Source organism: Acinonyx jubatus, chromosome D1 (genome assembly GCF_027475565.1).
Source record: "Acinonyx jubatus isolate Ajub_Pintada_27869175 chromosome D1, VMU_Ajub_asm_v1.0, whole genome shotgun sequence".
NCBI classification, from domain to species: domain Eukaryota; kingdom Metazoa; phylum Chordata; class Mammalia; order Carnivora; family Felidae; genus Acinonyx; species Acinonyx jubatus.
In genome coordinates, this window is record NC_069390.1 from 38,663,434 (window position 1) to 38,684,686 (window position 21,253).

A 21,253-nucleotide genomic window follows, 5' to 3' on the forward strand; every position below is an offset into this window, starting at 1 on the left:
AGCTCCTCTAGTACTAGCTATGACTTCAGGCAAGTAATTTTTAACTTCTCTATGCTCTAGTTCCCTTTTTGGGAAATGAGATAACAATAGGACCTGTGCCATGTATTTGTTGGGAATGAATGAAGTAATATATAAAAACTGCTTAGCATAGTCCTTGATATATATGAGCTGTTGCTAATATTATTATTTTTGTTATTTCTTTGTTATGGAGTGATCTCTAGAGCTGATACCGTCTGGTGATGGTGGTTTAAAATCTGATCAATTCAGAGACTACCAAACTTTTAAAAATATTTTTAAAAGGGGATGCCTGGCTGCCTCAGTTAGTAAAGCATGCAACTCTTGATCTCAGGGTCATGAGTTCAAGCCCCAGATTGGACCTAGAGCTTACTTAAAAAACAAAAAGTATACATATCTTTTTAATTTTTTAAAGTTTATTTATTTTGATGGGGTGGAGGGAGAGATTAGGGGAGGGGCAGAGAGAGAGAGAGAGAGAGAGAGAGAGAAAGAGAGAGAGAGAGAGAGAGAGAGAGAATCCCAAGCAGGCTCCACGCTGTCAGCACAGAGCCTGATGCAGGGCTCAGATTCATGAACCGTGAGATCATGACCTGAGCCGAAAACAAGATTTGGATGCTTAACAAACTGAGCCACGCAGGCAGCCCAAAAGTATACATGTTTTTCAGAAGAAAATGTCTCATGTAGCTTCAGCCCTTTTGTTACCCAAACAAATTCTTGTGCCCCTTTCCAAGTTCTTCCTAAAAAGCAACAAGTGGGATTATTAAGTAAATTCAATTTTCATCCTTCTAGATCTCACAAAATACATACACCTCCCTTTCTTTTCTCTTTCCCGTAGCTCTCTGTGTGATGGGGGTGGGGGATAATCTTTAGGGAAGAAAGGGTTACCAGATTCATAAACCAGTTTTCCAATTACTGAGTTTTTGAAAAGAAAGATGCCATAATTGCTCAAGGTGAAGGGAAAAGAAAGAGGTAAGAAAGTAAATTATCATGAGGATAGACGGTAGAAGCTTTCTGAAGGCCCAGGAAGTATTTTCCCCTGTCTTGCCTGTCAAGAGACATGAGGGAATAAAACTGCATACTAATGGGGTGCCTGGGTGGCTCAGTCAGTTAAGGGTCCAATTTTGGCTCAGGTCATGATCTCATGGTTCACATGTTTTGAGCCCCACATCAGGCTCTGTGCTGACAGCTCAGAACCTGGAGCCTGTTTCAGATTCTGTGTCTTCCTCGCTCTCTGCCCCTCCCCTGCTCATACTCTGTCTCTCTCTCAAAAATAAATAAAATATTAAAAAATTTTAAGAAAAATTGCATACTAGCCAGAAAATACTTGTATTGCAACCATTCCTGTGCTAGATCTTTCTCCTCTATTTACACACACACACACACACACACACACACACACACACACACACACACACACACAGTAAAGGATAACTTTGTCAGGACAATACAACTAAAGTGGGGGATAAGGATGAGTTGAAAGCCCAGACAGTGGGTGTTCCTCTGCTACTGGTGTGAGCGGCAAGGAAAAGCAGGATAAAACAAAAGAAATCAAGAAAGATACTGGAGGAACAGTTATCTGGAGTTGATGTCCTTTAAACTACTGTTAGTTCTCACATCCTGTCTTTGATTACAGCCTCCATCTTTAGAAAGCCAAATGTGGACAAGGTCAACGCAATTGCTTACGGACACCTGGCCCAACACGGGCTGTTGAATATCTTTTGGCTGATTTTATGGTTTTTCTTGATGGAATCACGTTTGTTCATTGTGGGTCTTATAAGCACATGGGTGTATTGTCTTTTGAAGCAACGATGGGAATTTTTCCCGCAGTAGCCCTCTAGAACTCACAAAGCTGCCAATTTATAACTCCTTTCACTGACTTCATGTGAAAAAGACTTCCCAATTGGGTTGATGTTTGACTTGGTTTACTTTCTGTACACTGTTCACACTGTATGAACTATGTTTATTTATTCAGTAAATAATTATTGGGCAGTTTCTCTAGGCAAAGTATCCCTGAGAATATAATAAACTAGACAGATGTACCCCTGACTTCATTAACTTTACAACCTATCAGGGAAGAGGATTATAAGGCTATTGTGATGGAGTATGATGAAGCTTGTGTTAAAAACAGCAAACATTAATGGAATGATTATCGGGAGCGAACTACAAAGGGCATTAATATACATTAACTAATTTACCCCCTATGAACATTAGATAAAGTTAATAGTTTCTTACCCCCATTTAATAGACAGAGAGGATAAATAACTTGTCTAAGGTTACCAACTAGTAGGCAGTTGAGTTAGGTGATGGACCTGGGCAGTCTGGCCTCAGAGCTGGTGCTTTTAGCCATTATGCTATAATTAAAGAAGCTCAAGGTACACAAGGTCAGCAGACAGAGCTCTTTAATGAGCAGGATTTAGTCAGGTAAGGGTAAGTATATCCAACATAAACACTTTTAGCTTCAAGTAATGCTCAGCCAACAGTGGCATAAACAAGGAGGGAGTTATTTTTCTATAGTAAAACATCTGGGGGTGTTTCTAGGATTGGTGCAGAGGGTGTAGGAAGTCTGGGTTCCAGGAGGGGCCTCCCACTGCTCTACCACACGTCCATGTCCTTAGCCGATCTCTGGAAAAGAAAGCTAGGGGGACAAGAGGCTGAGAGTTTTTGCTTGCATACCTTTCTCTTATCAAGAAGGGAAAATCTTTCCAGATGTCCTATACCAACTTCCTCTTACAAATCATTAGCCAGAACTGGGTTATATGCCCACCTCTGGACTAGGACAAGGGCCCACCTTCCCTGAGACCAACAAATTTCTAGGATTCTGTTAGGGAAAAAAAAAGGAAGGGTGAATTTTGAGTTGGTAACAAATAGGGTCTGTCAAAGGGAATCCCAAGTGCAAAAACTAAGCAGAAAACCAGAACATGACAAAAACAAGGGGTGGGAAGAAGTTTGGTGTGTCTGGAGATAAGCTTAACAGATGGCAAGAGGTGAGGCTGGGAAGGTGAGAGCCCAGACCATGAAGGACCATGCATGGCATCTTAGTGAGTATACACTTTGTCCTGTAGACTGAGGAAAATCAATAAAGAATTGTAGACAGGGCATGGCCTGAGATGACTTATTTATCATTTTTTTGCAGCTTAGTTAAGAATATTTGAAGGGAACAAGAAAGACAAGAGGCAGGGAAACTAGTTGGGAAGATGTCCTGAGCTCTTGCACATACATGGTGGTGGAGAGAGGTAGGCAGCCATATTTGGGAGGGAGAGCTAAAGATGGTGATTGGATTTGGAAGCAAGGGCCCAGGGGCACAAGAGAACTGTGAGGGATATTATCTGTATTTCTGTTAGTAAAAACACTTTCATGAAAAGACAGAACTGCTGAAACCAAGCCTTGGGATTCAAGTTCACAATAGTGACTTGGCAATTACTACAGGCAGAAATCCACAAAGGTCATTCAGTTTTGTAAATCTGAAATTTATTTTACACACACACACACACACACACACACACACACACGCACTCATATTAAATAGTTCCTCAAGGCTTACAATAAGAATCCCAACTCACACCATTAACATTGTTACTCCATGGAGGCATCTACTTAATTTACTTGTCTCTTCTGAAATCTATCTCTATGATTTCAACATAATCATACTATTTCTTGACTTCCAATTATTGAAGACAGGATTTAGATTTCTCTCTGTTTTACCTCTCCATCTTCCGTCACACACATGCACAAGTTACACCCAGCCCCCAAGCTTCACAATGATATCCCAATATCACTGTATCATAATTTGGGGTTAAAACAATATTCAGCGTTTATTATGGTTGTGTGAATATTATTCATAGGGGAGACATGTTGAACATTATGATGCATTTTCTTTCCTTTACAACTTTTTTTTATTATAAATTGCCTAGCTTTCTATGATCTAAAAGTAAATCATTATGTAACAACTCTCCCCTAGAAATGTAAATATTGTTTCAATATATTCAAACACATTAGCTTATCTAATGATATCATTTTGTTTCTTGAATACATCCATTGGTGAGCCTTCAGTCCTCCTGTTCCAATGTGGACTGGCTGCTCTCTAACTAAGCCTGTGCACCAATTACCTATTTCTGCATCACAAATTGCTTTAAAATGTGGTGGTTAAAGACAACAATTATTCAGCTCAATTCTGCAGGTTGGTGAATTGGGCTGAGCTCTGCACACTGGTCCTCCTAGGCTCAGCTGGACTTCCTTAGGCATCTGCAGTTAACTGCAGCCCTGCTTATGGGGCTACGGGTGGAGTAGCTGGCTATAGGATGGTATGCCCCATGATCTCTTATCCTGCAGTGGGTTAGCCCAGATTGCATGGTGGAGACAAGGGCTGCATAGACAGAGGAAGTAATTAACCAAGACCTCTTGAGGCTAGGATTAGAACTGGTTTGGTATGACTTCCATCACATTTTACTGGCCAAACAAGTCACAAAGGCAGTCTATAATCAAGGGGTAGAACAGATTCCAAGTTTCAGTGAAAGATTCTGAAAGTCAGTCTGCAAAGAGCACAGATATGGGAAGGTCACAAACTGGGGCGATCAATTGAAGCAACTCAGCAGTCTGATGCATAGCCATTGTGCTGGGGTCTCCTCTCACTACCATCAGGTTTCTGAAACCATAGCAGTGATTTTAACTGCATACGCAGGAAGACGGGGTTGAGGGGGGTGGGGGTGAAGGTCGTGGCTCAGCTGGTGCTGGTATCTCTGAGGGCACTGTAGATTCTACAAGTGTTGGGAAGACTGGATTTAGCTGTTGTTCAAGAAAAAGGTTCTTCTTCCAGGGTGAAGAAGTGGCCAGTGTGATCCTCTCAGGAACTGCAAGGAGACAGGAAGCAAACAGGAAGAAGCAAGTCCCTTCTTCCTTCTCCAGCCCTCCAGTTTCCTTCTAGCAAGCCCCTCCCTCATTGGCACAACTTAACAGGGAGCCAGCTGGCCAAGGCAGAAGGGATTTTCAGAGTCTGGACCTCAGCATCATGTAGCAGAGTATTAGAAATATGAGTTTGCAGTTGTGAGACAATATGCTAATAATGGGCAGGTCCTGTTTTCTGTTTTTTATGCCTTCTTTATTTGTTGCAACTTCCTAAAAAAGATGCGTGTAAGATAATTTTCTTTAGGTCTTTAATGTCTAAAATATCATCAACCTACCATCACAAGTACAGTTTGAGTATATCCTTACAGTATTTTGAAAGCATCTCTCCATTATCTTCTAGCATCTACTGTGGCCACTAAGTCTGATGCCATGTGTATTTCACTACCATGTTTTCACTGTTGATTGTTTGTAAGGATTTTCTCTATTCCCAGTATCCTGAACTTTCGTAGTGATTTGCCTTAGTTCTATTTTTTTCCCTTTAAATTTCATTTTGCAAAGTGCTTAGTGGGCCTTTTCAATTTAGAAACTCAGTTCCTTAAGTTCTGAGAAACTTTATGGAAATTTATTGAAGTCTTTGATAACTACTTCACTTATTTTTCATCTATGGTATTTCTATTAATCACTTGTGGCATCATCTAATTTTCTTAATATTGTTATTTTACTGTCAACTGACTAATCCTCCTGTAGTTTAATAAGGTGCCCCTACCTTCATCAGTGCCTCGTATTCCAAGATATGAATCCTTCTGGTTTCACCTCTCCCAGGGTACATCTTAACTCTGGGATATGGACAGGTATTCACTTGATTGTGTGGGGCAGGGCCAAAGACACAGAGAGTCACAATAGTTCCTCTTACACAGACTTTCAGCCCGTTCTTCTGTTGGTAGCCCCACCTGAGCTCTGAATTCCAGATGTACTTGGTGCCTTCAATTTCTGAATCTCTGGATATCTATAGCAGGAACTAGTTACCTTCTTGGTGCCCCCATGTTAGGCTTTGCTTTCCATTTTCTCTGGTCTGCTAAGTCGGTCTCGTTTGCCCACCTGCTTTTATCTCTTTCAATCTACCTTTGACTCTGTCAATACCACTGGAGAGTATCTCTATCGAGAGGCAACAAAGACATGATCGTCTTAACTGAGAAAGATGGGGGATATGCTTCAGAGGTTGTGCAATAATGTCCCCCAAAGAATCAAGGTATCTGTGACTTTTTGTAGCCCCCTCCCACACTGAATCTGTGATTTGCCAATGAGATATTAGCAAATATGAGTCAAGCAGAAGCTTGAGAACTGGGTATTATTCTCTGATTGCTAGGAACCCCGAGACCACAGGGTGAAGAAGCAAAAGCCAGCCTCCTGCAAAGTGAAAGACAATAGGGAGGGAGAAGTTAACCATCCCAGCAGATCCCAGCCCTCAGTCACACCAGCTACCAGCTGACTGCAAAAAAGTGAAATCAGTTCATATCAGCAGAAGCGCCACCCACCTCAGCCCAGCCCAAACCACAGACTTACACACTTGTGAACAAATAAAAAGATTTTTGTACTAACCCATTAGTTTTGTTGTGGTTTGTTATGCAAGTACTAACTGATACACAGGTGTCACGTTGAAATTTCCTGTGTATTTAGGGATCACAAGTCAAGGCTAAGCTGTTTTTGTTCTATGTGTTCCTGTAAGGCTACACTTCTCTCCATTTATCTCCCTTTATCTCCATTTATCTCCCATTTATCTCCATTTTATTATGGTTTTGGAAAGAAATAAAAGTAGACATTCAGGTCAATTCCATCACATTCAACTGCAAGTCTCCATTCACTGCTTCATCTGTCCAAGAGATATATACTGAGACCTACTGGATATCAGCACTTGTGATGCAGCTCTCATTTAATCTGTACAATAACACACTGCATTAGGCATCGGTTTCCCCTTTAACAGATGAGACCACCAAGACTCAGTGAGGTGAAGGGACTTGCTGGAGGTCACACAATTAATAAGGAGCATTGCTAACATTTGTTCTCTCAGCTTAGTATTAACAAAGCCCCTGGTAGTTCCAATAGGCTTTGTTGAATGAGAAAATAGATGGCAGAGCTGCAAAAGCTAGGGATGGATGTAAGACGCATCATTGAGTAGACTCGGCCAGCTGGCTGGCTGGGTATGAGAGGTGAAAAAGAAACAATGACTGTGAATCCCACGACCATGGGATAGCACCACAGACAAAAGGGGACAACAGAGGCATGGACATCTTAATTGGGGAAGGTGAAAAATGTGCTTCTGAGGGGCTATCCCGGATCCTTCTTGTTCTCCCCTACATCAAGGTTCTGCTGAGCATGGTTGTTAGCACTGTTTGTGGTCTTCTTGTATTGGGGAAGATTGGTTGGTGCCACTTACAGGACATTTTCTCAGGGTAAATGGTAGTTTCTGATCATGCTCCTCAGTGGCAGGTGGGGAGCTAAGCCCTGTGAGGTTCAATATGGTTAACGGCTGTCAAATGGTTAAAAACTCCAAGCATTGCTTGGGAAGTATTCCCAAAAGGCCGCCAAATGACTCTTGTGCTCGGTGTAAGGGAAATTAAGTGCCGAGAAAAGTGTGTTCAATTTAGATCCATCTGGTCTGTTGCTTCTCCCCTTTCTTTTTCTCCAGGAAAGAACTATTCAAAGATACCTTGTGATTGCTTTAACCTGCTAGGAAGCCAGGGTGTTGCCTGCCCAGCATATTGAAGAGCAGAGAGAAAAACTGTTCTAATTCTAATTGGTAGTAAGCTCGGCTCAGAGCAGAGCTCGCCATCCAGCGTGCTGGCTACCCAGGACACAGACCTTGGGAGGAAAGAAGGGTGTGTGGTTCGAGAACATGTCTAGAAGAAAGCAGAAGTGACCTTTGCTAAATATGGTCTCTTACCATACCTTCTAGCCAGGATGTGAACACCTGGAAGCTTGGATGAACAATGTCACTGGGTTCCAAACAAGAAAACCAAAACCATATATTCTGGGTTTTCCAAGCATGCCCAACTCCAAATACACATTCTCAGCATTGGAGCACGAGTCTGGAGTAACTGGTCAGTGACTCTATAAACTGCATGGGCTTATAATAAAAGACATTCAACTATGGAACCCTACATGGCTGTTACTAAAAATGAGGTAGATAATAACTTACATTTATGAAGCATTTAACCATATGTCAATCACTATTCTATGTGTTTTACTGCTTTTTTTATTTTCAGTTCCCCACCCTCACCCTGGGTAACCTCAAGAGGAGGTCCTGTTATTACCCTAGTTTTACACGTAAGTATACCCAGGCTCAAGGAAGTAAGCTAGATGGTTCAACATCTATAGCTAATAAGTGGTAGAGCTAGGATCTGAATCCAGGCGACCTACCTCTAGAGCCCACGACTACCTTGGGTCAGAGCTACACAGCCAAATGGTAGCACGGTTGCCTCTGGGGAGAGGGACTGAGGGAAAGCAGATGGAAGGCTTTCACTTTTTACTTTATCAAATGCTATCATGTGAGTTTTCCCCCTTAAACATGTGCTACTTGTTTGCTTTAAGTGTATATAACAAAAGAAAAAGCAAGGCTGGGGGAAATGGGACAGCATTGTAGCATTTTTTTTTTCTTTTCCGCAATGCAGTTTTTGAGTCAGGACAAGGCACTGTCCCCATTATGTTAAAGGTAGGAATTTATTTAGGTACCAGGCAAGTCTAGGCTGGTGGCCAGGAGCTACAATAGAAGTTAGCAATTTAGGCACCATGGAATTATCTTCAGAACCCCTAGAAGCCACCAGTGGGCAAGTGGGAATCTGGGCAGGTTAAAAGTGAGCCCTTGGGGCAGAGCAGTGGGCTGGAAATCACAGGTTAAGTATAAACTAAAAGAGGCCAGAGCCTGGAGGGCAGGGCAAGGTTACAGCTGGAAGAATGGGCAGCAGGAAGCCAGGAGACCCAGGGTGACTAAGGGCTCAGAGAAGTGTGAGGTGCAAAGGAAACAGATGTGAGGTTCCAAGAGGAGAACAGTGAGCCGCTTCAGCCAGGGAGGCTCTTCTAGAGTTTCTGTTGAAGTCTTGAAGGCAGATGAAGGTGAAGAGGGAGAGGAAGGGGAGGAGGGTATACCTGGCTGAATTGCAGTATGTGGGGGCAGGAAGAACTAAGAGTGGGGGCGCCTGGGTGGCTCAGTCGGTTAAGCATCTGATTCTTGATTTGAGCTCAGGTCATGATCTCACAGTTTGTGAGACGAGCCTCAGACTGGTCTCTGCACTGACAGCATGGAGCCTGCTTGGGATTCTCTTTCTCTCTCTCTCTCTCTCTCTCTCTCTCTCTCTCTCTCTCTCTCTCTCTCAAAATAAATAAGTAAGCATTGAAACAAAATTAAAAATAAAGAAGAGTGAATCCTGCCTTCCCCACACTAAAAACCATTTGAATTTCGCACAGAGATTCCACATGTATAATCACTTTCCAAGGTTTTCCTTTCAAGTATGCACACTTTTGTGAGTGTTCAGGTCACCCTTTCAGCTCAGCAAGGAGACCTCTCCGAGGGGTGGCGACGAGGTGGGGCTTCCCAGGCCAATGGGGCTGTGCGTTTAGCAGCACCAAGTGTGTCTGGCTCACCACTGTAACTGCATCTAGCATGAGGCTCGTCACACAGTAGGAAATGGATCATCATTTGTTGATGAATTTGTTTGATAAGTTTGTGGCATAAATGAATACCATTGGGAACTTGTGCTGTATCTCGGGATGAAACTGTCAAGCCCTGTTGGGGGCTTTAATTGGTAATTATTTTGATCAAAATACAAATGGTTTTGGTTACTAGCATTTATTGAGCACTTAAGTGTGCTAACCCTTTACATTTTAAGTAACAGGAAGCCCAATCCATATTTTGCTTTAAAAGTCCAGGGACAGTTCAGATTGAGTCACGTGAGGTTTGATCAGGGGTCTGGCTCGGTTTCTCTGTGGTTTAGCTCTGCCCTATTCCATATGTTGACTTTCCACAGGCCAGATTTTATTCATGGATGCAAAATAGCTTCTGGCAGAAACTGAGGCCACATAATGCCTCATTCATATCCAGGAGGAGAAAAGAAAGAAAAAGAGTGACAGAGAAACAGAGAGACAAAGAGAAAGAGACAGAGTCAGCCCTTTTCCTACTACCACACACCATTTCTAAACTTTATTCCAACAAAACCAGACAGAACTAACTAGGAGAAAACCACATGTTGATTGGCATAGCCTAAGTAACTCATCCCTGAACCATCAGTGGAGCAACAGGGCTGGGATGGTCCTGTGTGATTAGATCAGTTATGGCCTATCCCTGAAGCTTGGGATGCAGGCCATCCTTACTAAATGGCAATGGCTACTTTCAAATGGGCATAGAGATAAATGTAAGAGCAAGATGAATGTCCATTCATTTGATCCTCGCAGTACTCTGTGAATTAGATCCCATGGAGAGATGAGAAAAATGACTTCTGAGAAGTTAAGCAACTTGCTCAAGATCACAAAGCTAGTAACTGGCAGCTCTGGAATCTAAACCCATGTCTATCTGACTCCAAAGCTCAGGTACTTGGCCACTAGACTCTATTCCCCAAATCTTAGACACTGCATGGGTCTCTGGTTCCCTCTAAGAGAAACCTGTCCCTGTGATCACATCTCTCTGTGCTGCAGAACTCCTTGGGTTGAGGATGAATCTCCTCGAATATAAAACAAGGACTCTCCAGGGAGGCTAGGCTATGAGCTCAGCTTCAGAGACCTTTGGATTTCAGCCTCACTTTGGGGAGCAGCGCACGCCTACCTACTTGGGCTCTGACCAAGAGATTACTCTACAACCAGGACAGACAGTTCCTATTCTCTCAGTGGTCATTCATCACACAGTTACTGAGCATCTGCTCTCTGAGGACTCTGTCTGAACCAAAGCCTGAAATGTTGTTTCCAGTGTCCTTGTCTAGTCTTTCATTTTGGTCTGTTCCTTTCTTTACTACACCCAGAAGCCTTCTCCTCCTCCCGGAGTATAGAGTGGCTCTTTGTCTCATACCTGCATCCAGCCCATTTCCTTTCTTTGGGCCCAGCACTTCTAGGACAATAACTATTTGCCTCTTCTGAAAATTTCAGTTAATTAACAATGGCTGCCTTGAGAAAGAGGCAGAGTCCATATCCAGCCTCAGAGGCTGGCGTGCCATAATCAATTAGTCATGTTTGCCATAGAAGAAAAGGTTGGAACTGCAGCCTGTATGGTGGATATTTGACATTCCTGGGCTCATAAACTGGCTGAAGCTTCCCATTTGAGACTCACAGAACCAGCTGCCCCCATGACAGCTCCCTGAAGGTGAATTTCCTGTACTAGTATAATACTGACAATCTCTGGACCCCTACCTGCCTCTTCCATAACTCTGAATGAGACTGAGCTTTTTACACGCTAGGTACCAAAGGATGGAGCAGTCTGGAGGGAAAGAAAAACAAGGGTGATAAGATCTGACATAGGCCAGAGAGCTCTGAAGTGTGGTTTAGAATGTCTGGGTCGAATGCCACTAAGCACTAACTCATTCTATGACCCTGGGCAAGTCTTCGCCCCTCACTCGGCTTTAGTTTCCCCACGTGATGATGGGCTACATCAGGAATCGTTGGTGGGGATGAAACCACTTCCTAGGGGCGATTTGTATTTCTATAGGGACATTTTCAGTGTCACTGTGATTAGAGGCTGTTTCTGGAATTCAGTGGGCAGGAGACAGGAATGGTAGATAATCTGTTACATGTAGCACAGTCCCTCACAGTGAACTGTCCCTCACATCTGTCCCATGTCCTTCTGGACACTCATGTGCAGGAAAAATTTGCTCATAATTACCTGATGCTGACAGGTATACATCAAATTTTTGAAAAATGGAATTATCATATAAATCAAGGGTAGAGTACATCTTAAAATTGTATTGAGTTGTGATTTACATACTATAAAATTCACTCATTTTTAAAGCATTATCAGTTAAGTGTTTAATCAGTTCAGTGGTGCTGGTAAGCTTGGTAAGTCGTGCAACCATCACCATAATTCAGACTCAGAACATTTCCATCCCTTGCACCTGTTTGCAGTCAATTCCCACTCCCACCCCAAACCTAGGCAACCACTGATCTGCTTACTGTCTCAATCGAGTTGTTTTTCCTAGAAATTTTACATAAGTAGAACCATACAATATGCAGTCTTTTGTATTTCTCTTTTTTAACTTAGCATAATGTTTTTAGAGGTTCATGTGTATTGTGCCATGGATCATTAGTTTACTGCTTGTTATTGCTGAATAGTATTCCACTGAAATGTACTACACATTTCTTTTCAGTCCATCACCAACTGATGGACATTTGGACTGTTCCCCTGTTCTGTTTTGTGAATAACGCTGCTGTGAACATTCCTGTACAAGTCTTTGTATGGACATGTGTTTCTATTTCTCTTGAACATGTACTTAGGGTAGGATTTGTTGGGTTACTTTATTATTATTACTATTACTTTAATCAAGAGTTGTTTAAACTCTTTTGGAACTCATTCTGGAAAACTGACACTACTAATGGTGTCCGCATCACCAATACACTCTTGCATCCATGTACAGCTTACACAGGCATATACACTGAATCATATATATGATTTCATGGCTGGTATAGGCTCTGACTTCTTCCTGACGTCTCTAGTTGGATTGTACCCAAACATGCCTATATTAAAGTATGTATTATTTCTAATAAATTACTTTCTTTTAATTGCTCCTATATAATAAGGGTATGAGGATGATTTTTTAAAATCATGTATATGGATTGCTTATATTATTTATGAGTTTCAGTACAGTAAAGAGGGTGTATAAAATATTTTTTAGAGAAAGGGGGTCTTGAGACAGATGGGGAAGGACTAATGACTGTCAGGGCGCTGATACCTGGGAGTTTTTAAATCCTGTGCTCACAGTGGCTTCATTAGAAAGGCTGGTAATCCAGATTTTGAAGCAAACAGCAAATCAAAGCAATCGTCTTACACCGGGGTCTTTGATCATCTGATTATGGCCTAGCTGTTTCAGGCCAAAATCGGAGACAGGAGCAAACCAACCCAAGAAAACATCTTGAACATGTACAGGAAGAGAGGTGACTGGGTGGCTCAGTCGGTTAAGCATCTGACTTCGGCTCAGGTCATGATCTCACTATTCCTGAGTTTGAGCCCCGTGTGGTGTTCTGTGCTGACAGCTCAGAGTCTGGAGCCTGCTTTGGATTCTGTGTCTCCCTCTACCTCTGCCCCTCTCCTGCTCTCACTCTCTCAAAAATAAATAAACATTCACCAAGAACCATAAAATACCTGGGAATAAACCTAACCAATGATGTAAAAGATCAGTATGCTGAAAACTATAGAAAGCTTATGAAGGAAACTATAGAAGGCATAAAGAAATGGAAAAACATTCCATGCTCATGGATTGGAAGAATAAATATTGTCAAAATGTCAATACTACCCAAAGAAATCCACACATTCAATGCAATCCCAATCAAAATTGCACTAGCATTCTTCTCAAGGCTAGAACAAACAATCCTAAAATTTGTATGGAACCACAAAAGACCCCCGATAGCCAAAGTAACGTTGAAAAACAAAACCAAAGCAGGAGGTATCACAATCCCAGACTTTAGCCTCTATTACAAAGTTGTAATCATCAAGACAGTAAGGTATTGGCACAAAAACAGACACATAGACCAATGGAATAGAATACAGACTCCAAGACTGGACCCACAAAAGTATGGCCAACTAATCTTTGACAAAGCAGGAAAGAGTATCCATTGGGAAAAAGACAGTCTCTTTAACAAATGGTGCTGGGAGAGCTGGACAGCAACATGAAGAAGAATGAAACTAGACCACTTGCTTACACCATTCACAAAAATAAACTCAAAATGGAAAAGGACCTGAATGTGAGAGAGGAAACCATCAAAACCCTAGAGGAGAAAGCAGGAAAAAAACTCTCTGACCTCAGCCACAGCAATTTCTTACTTGACACATCCCCAAAGGCAAGGGAATGAAAAGCAAAAATGAACTATTGGGACCTCATCAAGATAAAAAGTTTCTGCACTGCAAAGGAAACAATCAACAAAATAAAAGGCAACCGACGGAATGAGAAAAGATATTTGCAAATGACATATCGGATAAAGGGCTAGTATCCAAAATCTATAAAGAACTCACCAAACTCCACACCTAAAAAATAAATAATCCAGTGAAGAAATGGGCAGAAGACAAGAATAAACACTTTTCCAAAGAGGACATCCAGATGGCTAACACACACATGAAATGATACCCAATGTCACTCCTTATCAGGGAAATACAAATCAAAGCCACACTGAGATACCACCTCACGCCAGTCAGAGTGGCTAAAATGAACAAATCAGGAGACTATAGATGCTGGAGAGGATGTGGAGAAACGGGAACACTCTTGCACTGTTGGTGGGAATGCAAACTGGTACAGCCACTCTGGAAAACAGTGTGGAGGTTCTTCAAAAAATTAAAAGTAGATCTACCCTATGACCCAGCAATAGCACTGCTAGGAATTTACCCAAGGGATACAGGAGTGCTGATGCACAGGGGCACCTGTACCCCAATGTTTATAGCAGCACTTTCAACAATAGCCAAATTATGGAAAGAGGCTTAATGTCCATCAACTGATGAATGGATAAAGAAGATGTGGTTTATATACACAATGGAATACTACTTGACAATGAGAAAGAATGAACATGGATGGAACTGGAAGGTATTATGCTAAGTGAAATAGGTCACTTAGAGAAAGACAGATACCATATGTTTTTACTCATAGGTGCATCTTGAGAAACTTAACAGAAGACCATGGGGGAGGGGAAGGGGAAAAAAAAGTTATAGAGAGGGAGGGAGGCAAACCATAAGAGACTCTTGGATACGGAGAACAAACTGAAGGTTGATGGGGAGTAGGGAAGAGGGGAAAGTGGGTGCTGGGCATCGAGGAGGGCACCTGTTGGGATGAGCACTGGGTGTTGTATGGAAACCAATTTGTCAATAAATTATATTTTTAAAAAAACCCCAAAAAACAAAAATAAGTAAACATTAAAAAAAATTTTTTTTAAATGTACAGGAAGAGCTTCAGACTCTATTACTCTGGGTTTCACTGTGAGGCACACACATGCTCACGGGCTGACCCTGCAACTCCAGCCCCACATTGTACAAATGCAGAAAGCGCTGTTTGCACACGGGTGGGGGGAGGGGAAGACTGACAGGCCACAAAAGCTAACCAGGTCTGGGGGATCCTGAAAGACTCATAACTAGATGCGTCTTCCATCGGACCTTCTTTAATCTTTTAGAGAAGAGACTGAGCCTGGGAAGGGAGAGGCCGAAATGAACACAGAGACCAGGCCTCAGGCTCCATCCTCCTTGTTCAAGAAGCTCTGGCTGAGACTTGCCTCCTCTCCAATTAACCTGACAGACCTTCCCAGGGAAGAAGGCAGCACTTACCTGGTGCGACTCAGGCAAGGGAGTTTGGGAGGTTTCAGCACCTGCACCCACTTCAAGCGGTTTATCAAAGTATGTGCCTGTGTTACCTTACCTCTCTGAAGTCCCAGAAAATTAAATGCTCTCCAGAGCATTCCCTTCCTCAAGGCTTTCTTGCTTCTCCACACAGGGACTGGACACAGTTGATTGGCAACCTGATCTGGCTCTGCATCCTGTCAGGCTCTTCACACTCTCTGGGCTGCCTCAGCAATTAAAGAAGAGACAAACACCCATCAGAGCAGTCCATCTGACCCTGGGAGATCAGGCCATGCCGGGAGGGGGCCCTCTCTAGCCCCTCCTGTAAATCGGTTGTAGACAGGGAATGCAGAGGCTGGACTCAGCACCCCCAGGGAGCCCTCCTTGGAAGTGAGGGTAGGAAGGAGGTGGGGATCTAGTGTTCTGGGGCTGTTTTGTCACTCCAGGTGAGGCCATCATACACCTCTGGATTTTAGGGTTTGGGTGGGTTTTTCTTGTTTTTAAAACACAGACCTTGGGGTGCCTGGGTGGCTCAGTCAGTTAAGCATCCGACTTCCACTCAGGTCATGATCTCCCAGTTCTTGAGTTGAAGCCCCGCACGGGGCTCTGTGCTGAAGCTCAGAGCCTGGAGCCTGCTTTGGATTCTGTGTCTCCCTATCTCTCTGCTCCTCCCCTGCTAACACTGTCCCTCTTTCTATCAAAAATAAATAAACATGAAAAAAATTAAAAAAAAATAAAAACTCTTACACACACACATACACACACACACGCACACCTTGTAACTTCTTACAAGCGCTGGTTATCTGCTAAGGAAGCGTCATTCCAATGGAGCCTCTGGCGCCCACAGCAGCCCACTGGGCCTTGGCGACTGGGGAGCCCACCCAGGACACCGTTGCGTGGCCTCCTTCGGCCGCAGGCCACGTGCACCAGGCAAGGGCCCTGGCAGGGACCCGGGCTGGACAGCAGCCTCACCTTGCCTCCCAGGGTCACGCACATGGTGGAGGCCCAGGTGCGCATGTGGAGCCTGGCGGCTCTCGCCCACCGTGGGCTCCAACCTTCCGTTTATCTATGGTAAGCTCCAGAGCTCAACTGAGCTTTCTCAGTTATAGGCACGCAGTAAGCCGACAGTCGGGCTCTCTGGACAGCCTCCGCTGGCCTTAGACCCGAGTCTGGGCCTGGGCCTGGGCCTGGGCCTGGGCCTGGGCCCGAGCTACAAGAGGCTGCAGCAGCGCGAGGCCCAGCCTCCAGTGCGCGCAGGAAGAGGAGGTCCGGGAGGGGCACGAGCCCAAGCCGCATCCGCCCCCACGGGCCCAGCCCGACAGCCTGCGGTAAAGGCGGGGCTTCAGAATTTGCTGCCTTCTCCAGATCGCTAAGTTCCAGGAGTCCTTATCCTGTGTTTATGATGGAGGAATCAAGGACTGTGGGACAGGCACTTTGAAATCTGGCTTCTTTAGGGCTCCTGTAGCTTCTACTTCCCAGCTGTAGAGTAATCCGGAGCTCCGGGAGCCCTCTGGGAAGCCTCTCCATTACAGACATTTACAAAGGAAAAATTAAAAAGAACAGTCAGCCTGGTTTAGATAAGAGGCGTGTATCTAGCCCAGGGAAGCCGGAAGTGTGTGCCTTGCAAGCAAATCACAGTGCCTGCCTGAGCATCCGGGAAAGCTGACTTCACGGTTTTAAAATACGAAATGATCATACCACCCGCGTTTAAGAACTAGCGCAAGAGATGATAAGGTTATTTTTAACGTAGTTATTTGCTCACTGCTGATTAAGCACACAGTTTCCTTGTACCCAGGTAGATGGATGGAGAAAGCTAGGCAGGGTAGAAAGAAGTGTGGCCACAGGCCTTAGAGTCAAGCTGTTTGCATTTGCACACAACCCCTCAACTTCTTTGCAGCCCTCTGAGCCTCAGTATCTTGGAACCCTCACAGGGCTGCTGTGATTAAATGAGATACATGGAAAGTGCTTAGAACAGGACCAGGCATAGGATGAGTATCCCATCAAACATAAGTGGCGAGTAAGCGCTTGACCACTGGTTTGCATAAGCAGCAGCTAACCTGTGAATTGGCAAATTTTTGTAGTAGGGTGGTGGAATTTGTCACTGTGCACGGGCTAAGTTCACTCCTCAGCCTTCATTGTGCCCAAACATAAAGCGGTTCATTCTTTTCTTGTAGCACTCAGCGCCATTTCAAGATCTGCTTCTCTTCTATAAAATTTTAAATTGGGCAAGATCCAAATAACTCATCTTGTCCAGACCATTTAATTTTTTAAATGTAAATTCAATGCTTTTTGAATTGCAGAGTTGACCAACAATCACCGTAATCGAATTTTAAATCATTTTCATCAGCCCCCTAAATAGAAACTGTACCCACCAGCAATCATTTCCTATTTTCCCCCATCCCTCTCCCTCCCAGCCTTGTGGAGGCTGTCTACACCCATCTGCCTATGCTGAACATTTTATAAAGATGGAATCATATAATAGATGGTCTTTTGTGACTGACTTCTTTCACTTACCTTAATGATTTCAAGGTTCATCATCAGTCAGTAGACCTGTGGGTTGTTTCCACTTTGGGGCTATTATGAATAATGTTGCTGTGAACACTCTGCACGAGTTTTCATGTGGACATACGGTTTCATCTCTCTTGGCTACCAGGAATGAAGCTCCCGGGTGACTAAGTAACTCTGTGTTTATCCTCTGAAGCACTGTCAGACTGTTTTCCAAAAGCAGCTGCACCTTTTCACTTTTATACTGGCAATGTATGAGGGTTCTGATTTCTCCACATCTTTACCAATGCTTGTTATTGTCTGTCCTTGTTACAGTCATTCTCATAGGTGCAGAGTACTATCTCATATGGTTTTCATTTGTATTTCTCTGCTGGCCAATGGTGTTGATCGAGCATCTCTTCGTGTGTTTATTGGCCATTTGCATGTCTTCTATGGAGAAACATCTATTCAAAATTTGGCCCATTCTAAAATTGTTTTGTTTGCCTTTTTGTTGTTGGGCTGTAAGTGTTCTTTATTCTGGATATAAGTTTTATCTAATATATATGACTTGCAAATATTTTCTACCATCCTGTGGGGTGCCCTTCCACTTTCTTGTCTTGATGGTGTCCTTTGTTTTTTTTCAATATATGAAATTTATTGTCAAATTGGTTTCCATTGATGGTGTCCTTTGAAGCACAGAACTTTTCAGTTCTGATATAGTCCAACTTGTAAATCTTCTCTTTTATCGCTTGTACACTTTTTGTCACATCTAAGAGATCGTTACCTAATCCAAAGTCATAAAGTTTACTCCTATGTTTTCTTCTGAGAGTCTTATAACTTCATTTCTCTTATAATTTTATCTTCTAAGAGTCTTATCAGTTTATCTATCGTTGTTCAATTTCACTTGAGCAAAAAAGGAAACTGAGACCCCATGAAGGTAGGATTTGCTCCAAATTGCATTGCTAATAAGTGTCAGGTAAGTAATTAAAAAAATTTTTTTAATCTTTTTATTTATTTTTGAGACAGAGAGAGAGACAGAGCATGAGCAGGGGAGGGGCAGAGAGAGAGGGAGACACAGAATCCGAAGCAGGCTCCAGGCTCTGAGCTGTCAGCACAGAGCCCGGCATGGGGCTTGAACCCATAAACCATGAGATCATGACCTGAGCCAAAGTCAGAGACTTGACTGACTGAGCCACCCAGGCGCCCCATGTCAGGTAAGTAATTTTTTAAAAAACAGTTTAATTTTATACAACCTGATATCAATGTAACTTCAAGACCTAAGAGGGTCTCAAGTCGTGTTAAAAATCAGAGTCTAAAACCAAATTTATGCTCATCCTGAAATGGAATCACCCTTTAATTGAAGGCTAATAGTAATAAGAACAGACCTCATTTCTTGAGCAATTAGTCTCAGTCAGGCACTGCAACATGTATTCTCTTTCTACTTCTCAAAGCCACATGGTAAATAGCTACTAGTATTATCCTTATTTTAAAGATGAGGAAATAGTTCTCAAAAAGCTTTTTAAGTAACATTTCTGAAATCACACAGTTAATAAGAGACAGGGCTAAATTTTAAACCCAGGGCTCTCATTCTTCTTGTAGGGTGAACTATTAAAAAAAACTAATGACTATGGCTGAAACCCTAATAAAAGGGCTTCTGACAAGATAGGAACCTGCTGATGACATGAACTGGACCCCAAGTGATATGCCCATTTCTTCTCACATCTGTTGGTAATTTCTCTTGGTGGGGTTGTGTTGATTTGTGGTGGTGAGAACCCAGATACCACAAAGCATCTGGGTTGCAATGGAAGTCCTGATTCATTTTCTTTAAATCCAATTTTCCACTTGGTTTGGCTGGGGCACGAGGATGTCAAATTCTGTGACAGAGGTCAGTCCTATAAGGTGTTTGTCTCTATTTACATAATTCATTGGAACATTCTGGGGGGAGGGGGAATCCATCTTCACTGACATTAGCCTCAGGAACTGTCCCTGGGATGAGAAAGAAGCAATCCCAGGGATAGATTTCAGTGTTATCCCCGTACAGAGGTCTAAGTTTTCAGTTTCAACCAGGCATATTTATTTACATGTGGAAATTCCCAGTGGGAAGCTGAAGAACACAACTTAGGAGTGGTCCCCAAGTGGGAAATTGAATAGTACACTGAGCTCCTTTTATTTGCATTTAATTTACCGTCGATATCATTACCATTATTTTGTTAATCATTTCACTAGCAATGATGTGACTTGGGACCAACCGAGGTAATTGCGGCCAAATGGGGAAGATGCTTATCTGCAGTATTTAGTTAGCAGAAGCTTTCATTCACCTTTTTAGGGAGGGTATTCGTTCTTTTCTTTATTCATGGAGCATAGACCTGCCTTGAAATGCCGAAGATATTAAGAGCTCCCTGCAGCTTAATGAACTCTACACTTGGTTGAAAAGAAGTTTCTATAATTTTCAGCTTGCTGCTGCCTGAAACCGTATCACACTGCACAGTGGAGTGGTTTCCTGACATTCTAACATGCCCACGTGAAACACCATCCCTGCCCTATGGTCTGACTTTGGTCAGACTTTGCCCTCAGAGACCTGACTCTACTGTCTGGTAGGCTGTATGACTTTGGGCAAGTTACTTATGCTCTCGGAGTCTCTGTTTTCTTATTTATCAAAAGAAGGTAATACCACTTATTGCATGGATTATCAGGCAGTAAATGAGCTAAGATGGGTTAGGAGCTAAGAGCATTCCTTGGTCCAAGCATTCCTTGGACTTCTCTGCTGGGCTTCAGGATTATTTGGGAGCCAAGTACAAGGAAAGTTTTGAGAAACTGTTGGCTGGAAGGAGGGTACCTTTCGGTTGGTAAAAATGAAGACCTTGGAGAGGCTACCCAGGTGTTTATGTTAGGACTCAGTTGGCCTGCTCACCCCGAGACTACAAGGATTGTCTTTGTTTGGGGGCTGGAGACCTCCCGTGATCCAGCCCCTGCCTCCCACTGCACTTCCCTCTGTGCCTCTGCCCTCTCTAGCTTCTCCTATTATCTCACTGCCATCTTTCAGTCCCTCCGATGGGCTAGACATACCCTCCTCTGGGCCCTTCCATTGGCTGCTCCTTCTGAGGGTCTACTGGGTCTCCTAACCCCCTAATCCTCTGGATCCTGCCTTTCACAGTTCACCCTGTGCTTCTCTGCACAACACAGTTTGGTTCCTAGGTAAATGGGCTTCTGCTTGTGTAAGATTTTTTATTACTGATATCTCTCATCACCAGACGGTTGTTTCTTGAGGCCTGGGCCTGGGACTATGTTGCTTACACTCTAGGAGGTGTTCAGTAATACATGTTGAAAGAGTGAAAAGAGGAAACCCTTGGGGAAAATGAATAAGTGGCTTTAATACTAACAAACTCTCAGTTTTGAGCTGACTTTTAT